Genomic DNA, 16,387 nt, shown 5'->3' on the forward strand with positions numbered 1-16,387 from the left:
TTCTCTGATATTATCCCTTTATTTACATAGATTCAAGTTTGTGACCCTATACGACTTTCCTTCTTCCTGAAGAATGTCTTTTCACATTTCTTGTAGGTCATGTCTACTGGTGATGAATTTTCTCAGTTCTCAGCTGTCTGGATTTCATTTAATTTCTCCTTTATTTTTTAAGGACATATCACTGGATAGTAACTTGGTAATTTTTTTCCAGAAAACTTTAAATATTTCACTCCATTCTCTTCTTTCTTACATAGTTTTTCCTGAGATTCTTATATCTGCTCCTCAATAGGTAAGTTAATCCTCCTCTCCAACTTTACCAGTTTTTTTCTTTATTTTCAGTCATTTACACCTTGATTATGACATGCCTCAGTCAAGTTTTGTTGCTGTTGTTGCTTGTTTGGTTTTTGTATTTATCCTACTTGGTGTTTTCAGAGGTTTCTGAATATGATTTAATGTGTGTCATTCCTTTTTGAAGTTCTGAGTCATAGATTTTTTCTACTCTACTCCTTCCCTCTTCCTCTCCTGGTATACCAAATATACATATATTACACATTTTGAAATTGTATTAGAGTCCTTACATATACTGTTTGTTTTTCATTCTCTTTTATTGTTTGTACTTCAGTCTGATTGAAACTTGCATTCACCTGTGTTCAAACTCACTTACTCTTTTCTTGGCCATGTCTCATCTACTGAGGAACCCATTAAAGGAATCCTTCATTTCTGTTACAATCTTTGATATCTAGTATTTCCTTTGGCTATTTTTTTAGAGTTTTCATCCCTTGGCTTCCATTAACCATCTGTTCTTCCATGCTGTCTACTTTTACATTAGAGCCTTTCACATATTAATCATAGTTATTTAAAATTCCCTATCTGATCATTTCAACATCTGCGCTATTTCTGCATTTGAATCTGATGTTTACTTTGTCTATTCAGACTGTTATTTTTTTTTCTTTGCTTTTTGGCATGCCTTGTAATTTTGTTGTTATTGTTAAAAGATGGACATATTGTGTCAGGTAATGGTAACTAAGTAGCTCCTTAGTGTAAGAATTTATTTTATTCTGACTAGTAATGTCCTATTTTTTTTTAATACTTGTTGTTAGCTGTAGGTCCAGAGGTTTCAAATCCCTGTAGTGTCTTTCCATTTCCTGTCTTAATTTTGGTCTTCCCCAAGTAACTCTCCTCAGAAAGAGCTGGTGTCTTGCTTCTCTTTCCATTGTAATCTTCTTATTACATTGGGATTCTGTTAGTAAAGGAATAAGGTGTAGAGGAGATGAATCATACTATAATATTATTAAACCCTAATTTTTTTAGTCATTCTCTGACCCTTTACTGTGACATTCACAGATGTTCCTTAGCTTTTTGCTTCCCTTTTGGTGACACAGGAAGGCTAGAGTGGGCTGGAAGTGGATATTTTCCCTTCTCCCACATTGGACAAGGCTCTAAGAAAGACTTTTTGCCTGGAGAGTAAGCCTTTGTTGTGAGGAATGCTCTGGGGGTGTCTCAGAAGGGTTATTCTTTCCATCTGCTTATTAGAGCCAAGAAGGAATCTTTCACAGATCTTTACTTTAGGAAGCTGTGGGTTCTTGGAATTAAAACTCCAAAAGTGTGGGTGTCGCTCTGAGATTGCTCTAACACCAAAGTTTCTCACTGTTATGGCATTCCAAACTCATCCTTCAGCAATTTACCAAAATTATCATTTTAGTGCTACCACCCCCTTACTCCAGCAACCTCTCCTCCAGGTAAGTTGATCTCTACTGTGACTCTGAATTCACCTGCCTCTCCAGATCTGGGGTGGCAATTTGCTGGGTGAACTCAGTTCTTTGATTGGCCTAAGAGAAGTTCCTGGTTTTAACTGTCTTCAACTTTCTCTTCTCTTATTATTAGGATAAGAGTGCCAAATTCCAAGCTTTTTATATATCAACACTACAACCAAAAGTTTACAGAGAGTATTTTTTTTAAATTTTGTATTTGTATGTTGCTTTCATTAGATTTTAGTTATATGGCAAGTATGGATATCACATAAAGAGCTTTTTTCTTCCAATAAGAGTATACATTTCTTTAAAACAAATTACATTATTGAGCTCTTGTCCCAATAAGTGACTGATGGAATGACATTGCCCTTTTCCCTAGTTGTTTGTCCAAGTTCCCAAGAAATCACATGGCAGTCTCTTCTTTCTGACGTGGGGAAGTTATCACTTGGATCTTGGTTATTTTGTCTTATTGATGGCACTTGCTGTGACATTCTTACTTCTACCAGGTCTCTGGCCACTGGCTCACTCAGATAATGGCTGTTTCTTTCCTGTACTAGTGATATGGCCTCACTAGGTTTGCTGGCTCTCTGTGCTAATTCTATCCCTTTCTAGAATACTCCAAAAACAATCTACTAATTCCTACTTTGCACACACAGTCTTTATAGGGAAGCATAAAGCCTGTCTGCCCAGACATCATACATTCAACTTTTACTCTACTATTTCTAATGTGCATTACAATTGACAAAGACAAGGTATAGGCACAATCTGGAAGCAACTCAAGGTTTTCCTTACTCTCAAACCCCTAAACCTATGTGGAATCCTATAAATTCTTCTCCCCCTGATATCCAGCTTTAGAAACAGTCTCTTCTCAAGGCCACAACACCACCTCATCTCCCATCTCCTCACTTGGACGTCCCCACTATTCAACTGTTAGAAAGATCGACAGGTCATGCTATGAGAAATAAATTCTGTCTGATCACGTACTCTTGCAAATCTATTGTTCATGACATAAATACTATGCCTGGACTTTTGTTATTTTACTATTTTTTTTAATTACAACTTTACTTTTTTTTAGAGTAGTTTCAGGTTCAGAGCAAAACTGTGAGGAATGTATAGAGATTTTTCATAGTCCCCATGCCCCCCACATGTGTAACTTCCCCATTATCAACACCCCACACTAGAGTTATACATTTGTGACAATGATGAACCTACACTGACACATCATAATCACCCTAAGTCCACAGTTTACATTATGGTTTACTCATGGTGTTGTACACACTATCAGTGTGGGTAAAGGTATAATGACATGAGGGTATCATACAGAGTATGTTCACTGCCCTAAACATCATCTGTGCTCCACCCATCCATCCTTCTCCTTCTCTCTACCCTGAACCCCTTGCAACCACTGATTTTTTTTATTGTCTCAATAACTTTGCCTTTTTCAGAATGTCATAGAGTTGGAATCATACAATAGGTATGTACCCTTTCAGATTATCCCTAGACTTTACACATTTTATGTTCTTTAAGTTCAGAATGTCTGGCCCTTACAACGTCTTGATATTCCCAGATCAAGGAAAAGTTTGGTTACATCTGTTCTCTGTAGTAACAGTTCTATATAAAGTTGTGGATGACACATTTCTGGTAATGGAAATAAAGAGGAGCATTAGGAGGCATTGGGAGGAAAGGTAACTCTTTGGGAAATAAAACTGTATTCATATGTAATTATATAATAGCTTTAATCTTTTAAACATAAGGAATTTGAGCACAGCTTCTTGATTGTAAAAAAAAAAACTATACAGCATTGAAATAAAAATAATTTTTTTCAGAATTTACTTTTTAAGAAACTCTGATTCAAAAGTATTGATGCATAAAGTCATATCTGTTCACTAACTATAAGCTAATGCCAAGGCCCATATTCTACATATGAATATATCTTCTAAAATATCTACCATAGGTTTTAGTTCCACCTACTGCTTGACAATTGCTCTGATATGATGTATTGAAACTAGAAAGATTTCAGCAGCCGATATCCAATGAGTACCTAAATTATGGTGGGTGTAATTTAATCCTCATAATTATTACAAATGTTCAAAGTGAGAATCAGCGTATTTATACAATTTCCCCAAGGTCACTCAGATAGCCAGTTGCACAATTCAGATTTAAATCATGTATATTATTGGCTCCAAAGTTGCTATTTCTTCTTCTTCTATATCAGTATTATAGTGATATAGATATGTAGAGGTACACAATTGATTTGGCATTTTATTAAACACTAGGGATAGAAAGACAAAGCTCACCAATGAGAGTAAAGTAAAAAATCAAGATATGTTACTTCCTTCCCATTATTCAAAGTACCTGTATCCTTAAGACTCAAAATTCAACCAGATTTAAAGATATAATTATAAATAAATATAGCTGGGACTCAAGTGAGACAAAGTATTGACATGCATCATCAAGCTCACCTTGCAATCTTGATTTCTTCCCTTCTCTTTTACTAATACATTATTACGGATGTTTCAATGGAGCATTCAATACTCCACAAAATATCCTTTTGTCTTTTATCATTATGTGCAGAGGAGTTACGGGCATTTCCTTTTTTTAAGGGGAAAAGCTGTAATCAGTTTATTTTAGATATGTTGCCACAAATGCTGTGTTTTCTGCTTGTTGCTGCTTGGGTCGGAAAGAAACACAATTAGTGGAAGAGAGGAATCTGTGCAGCAGGCTTTTTCACACTTTACAAATGGTTACAAAGTGATAATTAACAATGTGCTAAATACTAGGTGATAATGCTCCACAGAATAAGGTGAAAATTAATTGTTTGAGATACGATATCACTGGGATGGTTCATTTCCTTAAGAGCAATTGAAACAGACAAAAATTGACAGTCTCTAGTTTTGAGGTACATAATACACTATCATCAACTCAATTGAATTGAACCACTCCTAGTCATTACCATCATCTTTCATTCATGCCTCTGTTCATTCAACAAACATTTATTGAATATCAATGTTGTGCCTGTGATAGATGCTGGGGATAAAGCAGCCAACAAGAGACACATGGTTTCTGCCCTCATGGAAATTGTACTGTATCAATTGTTGTTACCATCAACATCATCAATGTTATTTTCAATATCATTATCCTCGTCATAATCCTATCATCATCATTATCATCCTCATCACTACTCAGTCTAGGGACAAATTTTCTATTAATGGGTGAAGTGAAAGATGGAGAAAGTTGGGGAGGCTCTTATACTTGGCAGTGTACTATTAACCCTTTTTCCTATGCTCATTCTTGCCATTACAGAGTAAGTTTAAAATGCCTTCTTCTCATAAAACCTTCCCTGATTGCCCCATTCAAAATTGCCTCCTCAACTACTCTGTCACTTGACCTTGGAATATGGTGGTTGCTTAAATCATATGTTCTGAATGAATGCATAAAATAATGGAGATGTTTGTTTTCCTGCTGTGTCTGTAATTACCATTGTAACACACAATAAGAAATAGTCCCTGCAAGCATCAGCCCATGAACTCAAAGAGCTCCAGTGTTTTCTGTACAACCAACTGCTCTGCCCCATCACTGTCAGCATCCCTTTTGGTTTACAACTTTACGTCCTGAAACTTCTTCTATTTCAGACTGGCTGTCTTACTGTGATCATGCTTGTCTGGCCAGTATTAATCCTCCACCCCTATCTACCCAGATATTAGCAGCAATAACCTACCTGGTTAGGCCTGGGCCAACTACATGTTAGATTTGGGGAAACATACAACATCATTCATAATACTAGCCAGAATCTTGAAGAGTTAAACTGGCCTGATAATAACAGGAATTGGAAAAGCTAGATACATGCAAAAGACAAGACAGGGTATCACCATATACTGAAAAAGAATATCTGAAAATGATGCAGATATTAGAGGAGAGACAGAAGAGTGATGTTGACATTCAATGCAACTAGGAACTAAGGAAGAGGAGCAGAACAAGAGGAGATGGTTGGTTCCATTGTAGACAAGTTGATGACAATACCACTTACTGAAAAAGATATTTTTTTGTGTTAGGGCTCTCCAGAGAAACAGAATGACTAGAAGAATACATAATTTCTTATGAGGAATTAACCCATGTGACGATAAAGGCTGAGAAGCTCCACAATTTGCTACCTATAACTGGACCAGGAAAGCCGGTAGTGTAATTCCATCTAAGTCTAAAGGCCTGAGGACTGTGGACTCAGGGCTGTAAATTCCAGTCTTGGAGCAGAAGAAGATGAGGTGCCCCACTTTATGCAGTAAGGCAGGAAAAAAGGGGTGAATTCCTCTTTCCTATGCCTTTTGTTCCATTTAGATCCTCAACCATACTGGGGAGGGTAACCCACTTTATTGGGCAGTCAACTGATTCAAATGCTTAACCTCATCTTAAAACATCCTTACAGACAAAGCCAGAAATAATGTTTAATCTAGGAACCCTGTGTTCAGTCAGGTTGACACATAAAATTAACCATCACATCTCCATCTTCCGTCAACTTGGTACCCATTAACATCTCCATAAACTGTACTTAATCTCCAAATAAAGACAACAAAATTCCACTTAACATGATAAAATCCAAAATGTACTAATTGCTTCCCCAGAAGAAGTTAAGTACTTGAGTGATGTTTACTCTTTTCCTGGATATTCCATAACCTAAGTAATATGTTGTAAAGTTAATACAATTAAATACTATGATACAAAACCAATGTCTTTTATGTACATGGTAAGAAAATAAGGGAGAAAAAGAAAACAAAGAGATATACATGCACATGTGTACTCATATGCATACACACACAGTCCTCATTTCTGTAACTGATCACATGGTTTTAGGTGATATTTGTAACTACCTTTTTCCACTACCCATTCTGTATACCTTTTGCCTTCAGCAAATTTCTGAATTGATCACAGTTCTTTATATGGTAGGGTGATTTAATCCTTCATTCTGAAAGGGTCTAGGCCATTAGTAGTCCTGCCTGGATTGGGTTGTTGTAGTTTTTCCTTGACATTGATCACAAGGCATGGGAATAATAAGAGACACTTTAAGGGATCTCCTGTCTTCCAGTCACACTCTTCCTTACCTCAACTATAAATGAATAACCCAATTTTCCTTTAGCAGTCAGGGTTGATCACCCTAGTCAACACTGTAAATTTTTTCTTTGCCTATAGATTCAGAGGCATGAGGAGCCCAACATGATGGGGTGAACGTTTTAACTTAGAATACGTGTTATGTCTCTAGGTAGAAGCATTCCTCCCACTAGAACTAAGACCTCTAGGCCAAGAAAGCATAAAGCTGCTTGAACAGGAACCAATAATTTCCTAGTGGGCCACTAGGTGTGATGGTAAGGGGTGCCACTCCCATTTCTACCCCTTGATTCCTGGACCTGTGAATTCTGGCTGTCAGAGAAATAGCACCATATATTGGACACTGATTCAGAGCAGAACTCTGCCTCAGTCCTGCAAGGGGCTGGCACCTAGATGGCACTACAATTGAATTTTCAAAAGGCCGTCCCACTATCCTATCAAGCCAGCTGCTTTAGGATGGTGGAGAATATTGTAAGGGAAGTGACTTCTGTGAGCATGGGCCCTCTACCACACTTTCTAGGCTGTGAGGTGAGTTCCTTGGTCAGAAGCAATGCTGGGTAGAATACTATGACAGTGCATAAGACATTCTGCACGTCTACATGTGGTAGTATTCACAAAAGTATTGTGTATGGGAAAGCAGATCAATACCCAGAGTAAGAGATTATCACATTTGCAAGTGCTCCAATGTAATCAACCAGCTATCACATAGCTGCCTGATCAGTGGCCATAGTTGGTTCAGCCCTGAGGCGTATAACACCATGTTGCCATGCCCATGTATAACCTTCATCCCTGCCACCATGGCCATTTTTTTCATGAGACTTTCGGGTGATTACAGGGGTAGCTGGGGAAAAAGACTGCTATCCTCAGAATGGTTTATTGGTATAAACCACTTGAATATTAAATTATATTAAATAATATTCCACTTGAATATTCAAATATTCCCTGTGCTTAAGTCACCCTTTGGTGAGCATTCATATGGGGCACACATATTCACATTTTTTGTCCATTCAGACAGGTCAATCCATACATATCTTTTCCAAATATTTTTCTAACCAATTTTCCAGTCACGTTCAGTCCAAGTTCCTGATCATCCAGCCAAACTACTGCCTATAGCCTCAGAATTAGTATATAATCAAACTTCCGGCCATTTCTCCTAAGCAAAGTGAACAACCAGGTACACTGCTTGAAATCATTCCTACTGGATGCATCTTCACTGCTATCTTTCAGGGATGTCCCAGAGAGTTGCTGCTTCCTTTCACTGTACTTGGGAGCAGACAAAAGAAAAATGATGGTTGGTTCCACTGTAGGAATACTCAATGCTATAGATTAAGCAAGACTATTTTATTTTATATTTAGTTTTTAAAGAGAGCAAGATCAGGTGAGAGGGGCAGAGAAGAGAGGGAGAGAGAGTCGTTTTAAGCAGGTTCCACGCTCAGCACAGAACCTGATGGGGGGCTTCATCCCACAACCCTGGGATGATAACCTAAGAGTCAGAGGCTTAACTGACTAAGCCACCCAGGAACCACAAGCAAGCAATTTTAAAGAGCATTCTTAATTTTTACTAAGAATCCAGTGCTCTAGTTACATATTTCTTGTTCACTATATAGACAAGAAGGAAAGGAAATTGATATAATAAAAAATAAAGAGGAGAGAGGGAGAGGGAAAGGAAGAGGGAGGAAGAATGAGAGAGCAGGAGAGAGACAGAGGGACAGAGAAAGAAATATGGTGGAGAGATAGAGTGAGAGCCAAGAGAAAAGTAATGACAATATAGAAGGATATGGATTTGAAGGGAGGGTGGTGTAATAAAGGAAATGGTGTTAAATATGAGGAAGAGGTCGGAGAAATGAAAGCAAAGTCAGAAACTTTGTATCATGTGACTTACAAAAATTTTGGAGACCTTAGTTCAAAATAATCATGGGAGATCTTTGGTATTGGGGGCAGATTGCAGTAGAGTGGCAAATATAAATGAGGACAGGCAGAGATTTATGAGGGGTAAATACTCTTTTTAGAAATAATACTCTCAAGGCCTGAAAAAGAAAATGTTCTCTCAGTCCTGAAAGAGTTTCTTCCAAGTAACTGTCAGGATCTCTGCCCTTTAACTAATTCAAGTCCCTGCTCAACTCTTACCTCCCAGAGAGGGCTGCCTTGAATAGCTGTGCTTTTAACTTCTGTTTGTCCCCCTAGACCTACCCTGTGTTATTATCTACCTTGTGCTGTGTACTACCAGGCTGACCAGTATCTACTGTATGAGATGAAGTTCCTTGTCCTCTTATTTCTGGTACGGTTTGTTCATTGAGAACACCAGCTGGAGAATAGGAAGAGGAAGGAGTATTAGTTTGGGTTTTCATCCCTCTGTTTTTTTTTTTTTTTTTTTTTTTTTTTTTTTGAGAGTCACCACTAAAGGACACAGCTCCTTATCAGATAGATCTTTCCATAAACATTCTTTCTCTCTACTCCAGATTCTATTCTGGACCCCTTCAAGCCTGGTGTGGTAATATGAACAACTGTTACTATCCCCAAAACTATGAAACCATCTTTTGGGATCTCTCTGCACTTAGTCCATATATAGTCTATTTATTAATTTACCCTTAATTACCCCAACTGAAATCTATCACCTGGTTTGTGCAAGAACTCTAACCCAAATGCAATCCTAATAAAATAGAAGAGCCATAACTTATGCCTTTACTGTGCTTTATTTTCCTTTAACATTTTGATTATGCTTTAGCATGGTTATGTATCTGTTTACTGTCTATATTGCTTATTATAATATAAGCTCCATAAATCAATTAGCTTTGTCTTTTTTTCTTTTTTTTTTTTTTACTGCTATTTTCCATCCTCTAGGACAATGCCTGGCTTATAGTAAATACCCAATATTTATTTGCCCAGTAAATACACATACAAATAATACACCACATATTTACTATAAAATTGTCATTTATCTTTATTTTACATCCTTTCCTGCATTATTTTTTGTGTAAGAAAAAACATTTTTATATTCTAAAGTGTTTTAACACTATCATAATCAATAATAAGTAATCATACTCTGTGAGTTTTCAGAGACCTTGCATGTATGACTTATTTAAAAATGCAATCCTGTGTGTGTATAGGTGTGTGTAAAATTACTTTACTTCATACATTTGTGAGGACTGAGTTTCTATTTACCTACCACTATTTCAAAGTTTTGAAATTGACTGAATGAATCAATTTTTCAAGAAGTATGTATATTCCAGGAGGAAATTGGAGGAGAAATTATAGTAAAACAGGAAAATAACATACCCATCTGTATTTCAATTTAACAGTACCACGTAAAAAGTACTGTTTGAAACCATTTTCTATATACCAACAATCCAGAGACTGCAAGAAAAAAAAAAAAAAAGGATAATTGCATCTTTTAAAATTTTAAGCAGTGTGATGTGTTTAACTGTGAGCTATTTTTGAGTATTTAAGCCTCATGTATACATTTTTAATTTTGATTTCTTCAATAAGCTATGCCGCTATGAGCTAGAAATACACTTCAAAAAGAACTACCAACACGTTTAACTCACCCCTTATACTTGCCCACTACATAATTACATGTAAGACAGCTTTTTAAAAATCACTGCTCTTTTAAAAGAAAAAGTATATAATAGAACGAAGTATGTGACACAGATTCCTAATAACCTTTATAGCATTCCATAATTGTTTGTAATAATAAGAAAACTATATTGCCTTGTATGAGTTCTTATAATACAAATATTTTCATATGAGTCATTTCATTTATACTCATAACAAACCTATAAGGAGTATTATTATCCTTAATTTCATATGAAAAAAAAAAAAAAACCCTGAGTAATGAAGCAGTTGGGGGCTTTGTTTGAGATCATCCACTAAGTGAGTGGTTAAGCTCGGATAACAGTTAAAGTCTTTCTTAGGTCCTACTCAGATGAAATTATATTTGAATCCTCTCCCATAGGAACTCTGGGACCCTGGGCAGATCATTTACATTTTCTTATTCTCAGTTTCTCCAATATGGCAGTATGTGGGTCATATTTTGATAAAGATTACATTACATAACTAGTTTAAAAAATGACGCATGATGATGACAATAATGCTACAATAGTATGAAGTCAAGAAGATACAATTGTGGTTTTGTTATTATTCTACTTCTAAAATCTGTAATTTAAATTTGAATTGTACTTGAGATCCAGAATGTTTGGCACTATAGAACTGTAAGTACATTGATCATGTTTCTTCCTAAATTATCTGGAATATTTTCAAATTTTTCTTGGGAAAAGATAATCATTTGCATTTACAGACATACGGAGATCAAATGGTCCTGCATCTTCAGTGACAGCCTTCAGTACAGATATGTAATTATCACACTGTTAAATCCACTAGAAGGCAATGCAGAAGACATCCGTTTCCACCCTACCAGTGGTAGAAAATTGCCCTAGGCTCCGAGAAGATTAGATTCCAAATATTTTCTTTTCTTTTTCTCCCCACAAACCTTATCTTTACTTTTAGTGAAATTCTGTAACTTCCTAGCTATTTGGCTTCAGAATTTATAAAATTGGCATAATGGGGGCACCTGGGTGGCTCAGCGCATAAGCGTCCGGCTTCAGCTCAGGTCGTGATTTCAGGGTTCCTTGGTTGGGGCCTTGCATCAGGCTCTGTGCTGACAGCTCAGAGCCTGGAGCCTGTTTCAGATGCTGTTTCCCTCTCTCTCTGCCTCTCTTCCTGGCTCAGGCTATCTCTTTCTGTCTCTCAAAAATAAATAAAAGTTAATTATTTTTTTAATTGGCATAATGCTAGATGTTCATTTATGCCTAAGAAAGAGTTTAATGATTTAATCTCCATATTATTCAGTATAACCTAGTTCATATTGGGTTAATAAGTAAACCAAAGTGGGCTGCCTGGGTGGCTCAGCCAGTTGGGTGTCAGACCTCAGCTCAGGCCATGATCTTGGTGTTTCAAGTCTGAGCCCCAGGCCAGGCTGTGACAGCTCAGAAAATGAACATTAATGGTTGCTCCAGTTGATTTTCCAGAGAAGCTGTCCTCTACATGTCATTTCAGCACCTCTAGGTGCATCTACTTAAACGCATGCTTCTCCATTACTGCAGGGCAAGCATGGCTTGGAGACGCAAACACCAAAATTAAATGCTTCCACCTGGAATTGTTAACATATAATATGAACTTATATTTTGTTGTTTAAAAGCAAATCATACACTTTAAGAAGTGGGGAACTCAACTCCTCCCATGGACTCAGAAGTAGAAGAAAACCATATACTGATAAACAGCAGTACAACCTACCACAACTGAGATCAAAATTGACAAGGGGAATCTCCTCGAAAAAAATGCTCAACCATAAAACTCTATACTGATATAGATCACAAAACAGTCTTCTGTATATTTACAGGACATAACTTTATGTCAATTACTTCTCTGCTATAACAGGTTATTCTTAATCTACATCATGTCTTCTCACCTACCAGAAAGAAACAGAAAATTAACTTACTGTCATGGAACAAGTCTGAGGGCTGAAAATAATGCATACTACACAAAGTGGCAGATATTAGAACTAGAAAGGCTTACTGTGTATGTGAAAACCGTAACGATCATTTTGCTGTTTATACTGATGGACAGAAAAGATGAACTCTAAAACTTCAGCTTTGCATGGACACAAATAGACACCATTTATAGATTATGACTGTGTGATCTTTAAGCAAGCATAATGTGAGGTATTTAGTCTGCAATTGCCATTTTAAGTTTTCCATAAGAAAGTAGAGTTTGAATGTAGATATTTTATAGTTTCAGTCATCTTTTCTCATTTATTTTTCTTGTATTCACAAAGCTTGGTAATAAAGAACCCCATGAGTTCCCTTTCCTGATTCCTATGTGAGTTGAGTAAAACAGATGCTGTTGTTTTAGAATAGTCCTTCCACCCCTCCACTGGTTTTGGTGTTGAGGGCTAACAGCTAATACTTGCATCCATCTTTTCCAGAGCATTGCCCCTAATAGGAGCTGACTTTCCCAGACATGTCTGAGATGTTGGGAGGTCATACACCTCACACTTCCAAGACAGCCAATGGCTGACGAGTGACTGATTCTACAATGTAGCAGCCTTGCCTTCTTGCCTCTAATTAGGACATCTGTGAAACAGTTAATCTCCCAAATTTCCTGGGACATGAGGTTGAAGTTGATCTCTCAAAACAACATCTCTGCCTACATTGTTTGCCTATTCTCACCTCTTCCTTCTACCCCTTATACATTTTTCCTAGAGCACTATTTCAAAAAATCACTGTCAAAGAAACCTTCTCAGGCTCTGCTTCCAGGCCTGACCAAAGACATTGGGTATGTTCAACCTAATTAATATTGTCAATATTCTAGTTTCCAGAATCAAGTAAGGGCTGCTCTCACAGAAAGCAATCTTTACAAGGTTATTCCAGCAAGGGTTTATGCATTAAACAAATAAGCAGACAGAAAAGTTAACTATGAAGGCGCAAAATGATAACCCCAACCACGGGACTCTGCATTGAACCAGAGAATACCGATCACCATACTGAATCAACACTTTTGAGTTAGTCAAATAGATTAAAAAAAAAAGATACCACTATGTCACTTTGTCATGTAAATTGCATGAAAAGTATCGTGGGTTTTGATGGGTAGACAACAACAAAAAAATGTTTTTTCATATATATCTAGCTCACTGTGACAACATGATTGAGGATCCTCTGGATTTATTTTATTTTTTTAACTAAATTCAAATTAGCTAACATACAGTAGTATTGGTTTCAGGAGTAGAACTCAGTGATTCATCACCTGCACCTAAATGTGACACAAGAAACCATCAAAATCCTACAGGAGAAAACAGGCAGAAACTTCTTTGACCTTGGCCACAGCAAATGCTTACTAGACATATATCTGGAGGCAAGGGAAATAAAAACAAAAATGAACTATTGGGACCTCACCAAGATAAAAAAAAAAAAAAAAAAAAAAAAAAAAAAAAAAACAACTTCTACACAGCGAAGGAAACAATCAAAAAAACTAAAAGGCAACTGACAGAATGGAAGAAGATATTTGCAAATGACATATCGGATAAAGGGTAGTATCCAAAATCTATCAAGAAGTTACCAAACTCAGCACCCTAAAAAACAAATAATGCACTGAAGAAATGGGCAGGAGACATGAATAGACACTTTTCCAAAAGAAGACATCCAGATGTCTAAGAGACACATGAAGAGATGCTCAACATCACTCATCATCACAGACAACAAAATATTAAAACCTTTTGAGAATATGAGCACTGCCAACCTTTCATATTATTGAAACAGGAATACTACAAAATGCTTTATGAAGTTTATGAGAACACAGTAGAGGACATAATTCTGCTACATTATCTTTGTTGAGGTCAGGGTTGTGCAATGTCAAGCTCTAAAAACCACATTTGTAAAAAATCTTATTTATTTTTGAGACAGAGGAAGAGCACAAGCAGGGGATGGGCAGAAAGAAAGGGAGACAAGAGTGCAGGCTCTGCACTCACTGCAGAAAACCCCATGTGGGTCTTGAACTCACAAACTGTGAAATCATGACATGAGCCGACATTGGATGCTCAACCAACTGAGCCACCCAGGCACCCCTAGAACCACATCATAAGGGATGTGTAGGCAATCTGACATCCAGAGGCAAAAAGATTAGACATGTGGGAAAATACAACGGAAATGTGTCATATGAAGAATTATAAGGAGTTATGGACATATCCTAAACATCTCCCTTCATGACTAATTAGTATCTAATAGTTATATCGTGAACTTGTACATAAGAAATAATATGGAGTTCTGAGTAATCTAAATTAACTTTTATGAATACAAATTTTATAATTAAGTAGAAATTGAATATTTTTGCTTACATCTACTTTTTCACAAATTATTTACTGATTATTAAAACAATTATCTTATTTAATCATATTTCTGTAAAAAGTCAAAACAGATGCAACAAGTAACATTTTAATCACTATAAAAAATGGATATTTTTCCTCACTGAAACCTTTATTATACTAATACAAAGGAGAAACAAACAATTCTTGGTTCAAAAAAATAAAGACAGATGTTAATAAATACCAAAGGACTGAGGAGAGTGAGAAACCCACCTCCAATACTAAGTACATTGGTATTGAACATCTGAATATCACTGCTACATTCAGCATCATCCAGAGATAGGATAAAGTTTTATCACCAGACCCCCTGTTCCACACCTCATGCATATAACCTGAATGATTTATAAGCATGAAGATTCCCAAGCCATATCCAGACAAACAGTATCGAATGCTCTGAAGTCAATATACAAATCAGCAAGCACCCAGATTATTTTTATACAGGTTAACTTTAAGAAACTCTAGAATCCTCTCTGAGCCCAGATTAATTGTAGTAACATTGTCAGGGTAAAATTATCATGAAGAGTAATCAACTTCTTATCTTTCCTAACTTGGCATGTAAAATACTTTTTCTATCAATAACTACATTGGCCAATGGTTGCAAAATAACTGATTACAAACTAACTCTTTTATTTTTTTATTATTTTTTATTATGAAATTTATTGTCAAATTGGTTTCCATACAACACCCAGTGCTCATCCCAACAGGTGTCCTCCTCAATGCCCATTACCCACTTCCTCCTCTCCTCCCCCCAACACCCCTCAGTTTGTTCTCAGCATTTAAGAGTCTCTTATGGTTTGCCTCCCTCCCTCTCTGAAACTTTTTCCCCCTTCTCTCCCCCATGGTCTTCCATAAAGTTTCTTAGGATCCACATATGAGTGAAAACATATGGTATGTCTTTCTCTGCCTGACTTATTTCACTTAGCATAATACCCTCCAGTTCCATCCACGTTACTGCAAAAGGCCATATTTCATTCTTTCTCATTGCCAAGTAGTACTCCATTGTGTATATAAGCCACAATTTCTTTAACCATTCATCAGTTGATGGACATTTAGGCTCTTTCCATAATTTGGCTATTGTTGAAAGTCCTGCTATAAACATTGGGGTACAAGTGCCCCTATGCATCAGCATCCTGTATCCCTTGGGTAAATTCCTAGCAGTGTTATTGCTGGGTCATAGGGTAGGTCTATTTTTAATTTTTTGAGGAACCTCCACACTGTTTTCCAGAGCGGCTGCACCAGTCTGCATCCCCACCAACAGTGCAAGAGGGTTCCCATTTCTCCACATACTCACCAGCATCTATAGTCTCCTGTTTTGTTCATTTTAGCCACTCTAGCCATTCTAACTCTTTTAAAGCATCCCCTCCAAATTTTCATGCTAACCAACTATCACTAGATATCTCAATCTAGAATCTGCAATAATAAAAGCAGGCAAGGCAGATGCATATACCTTAGAATAAAGGGCACAAGAGTTACATCAATTACAGCTGTTGGTTTACAGAGTTTATATATAACTGTGATAAAGGATCAGTATCATTCCAAATAGTTGGTGTGTATGGTGTGTATGAGATTTCTTCCTGACCTGATCAAACCCTGGAGAAGGCAGGGACACAGTGGAAAGAGACCAAGC

Source organism: Neofelis nebulosa, chromosome 17 (assembly GCF_028018385.1).
Source record: "Neofelis nebulosa isolate mNeoNeb1 chromosome 17, mNeoNeb1.pri, whole genome shotgun sequence".
In the NCBI taxonomy this organism is placed as follows: Eukaryota; Metazoa; Chordata; class Mammalia; order Carnivora; family Felidae; genus Neofelis; species Neofelis nebulosa.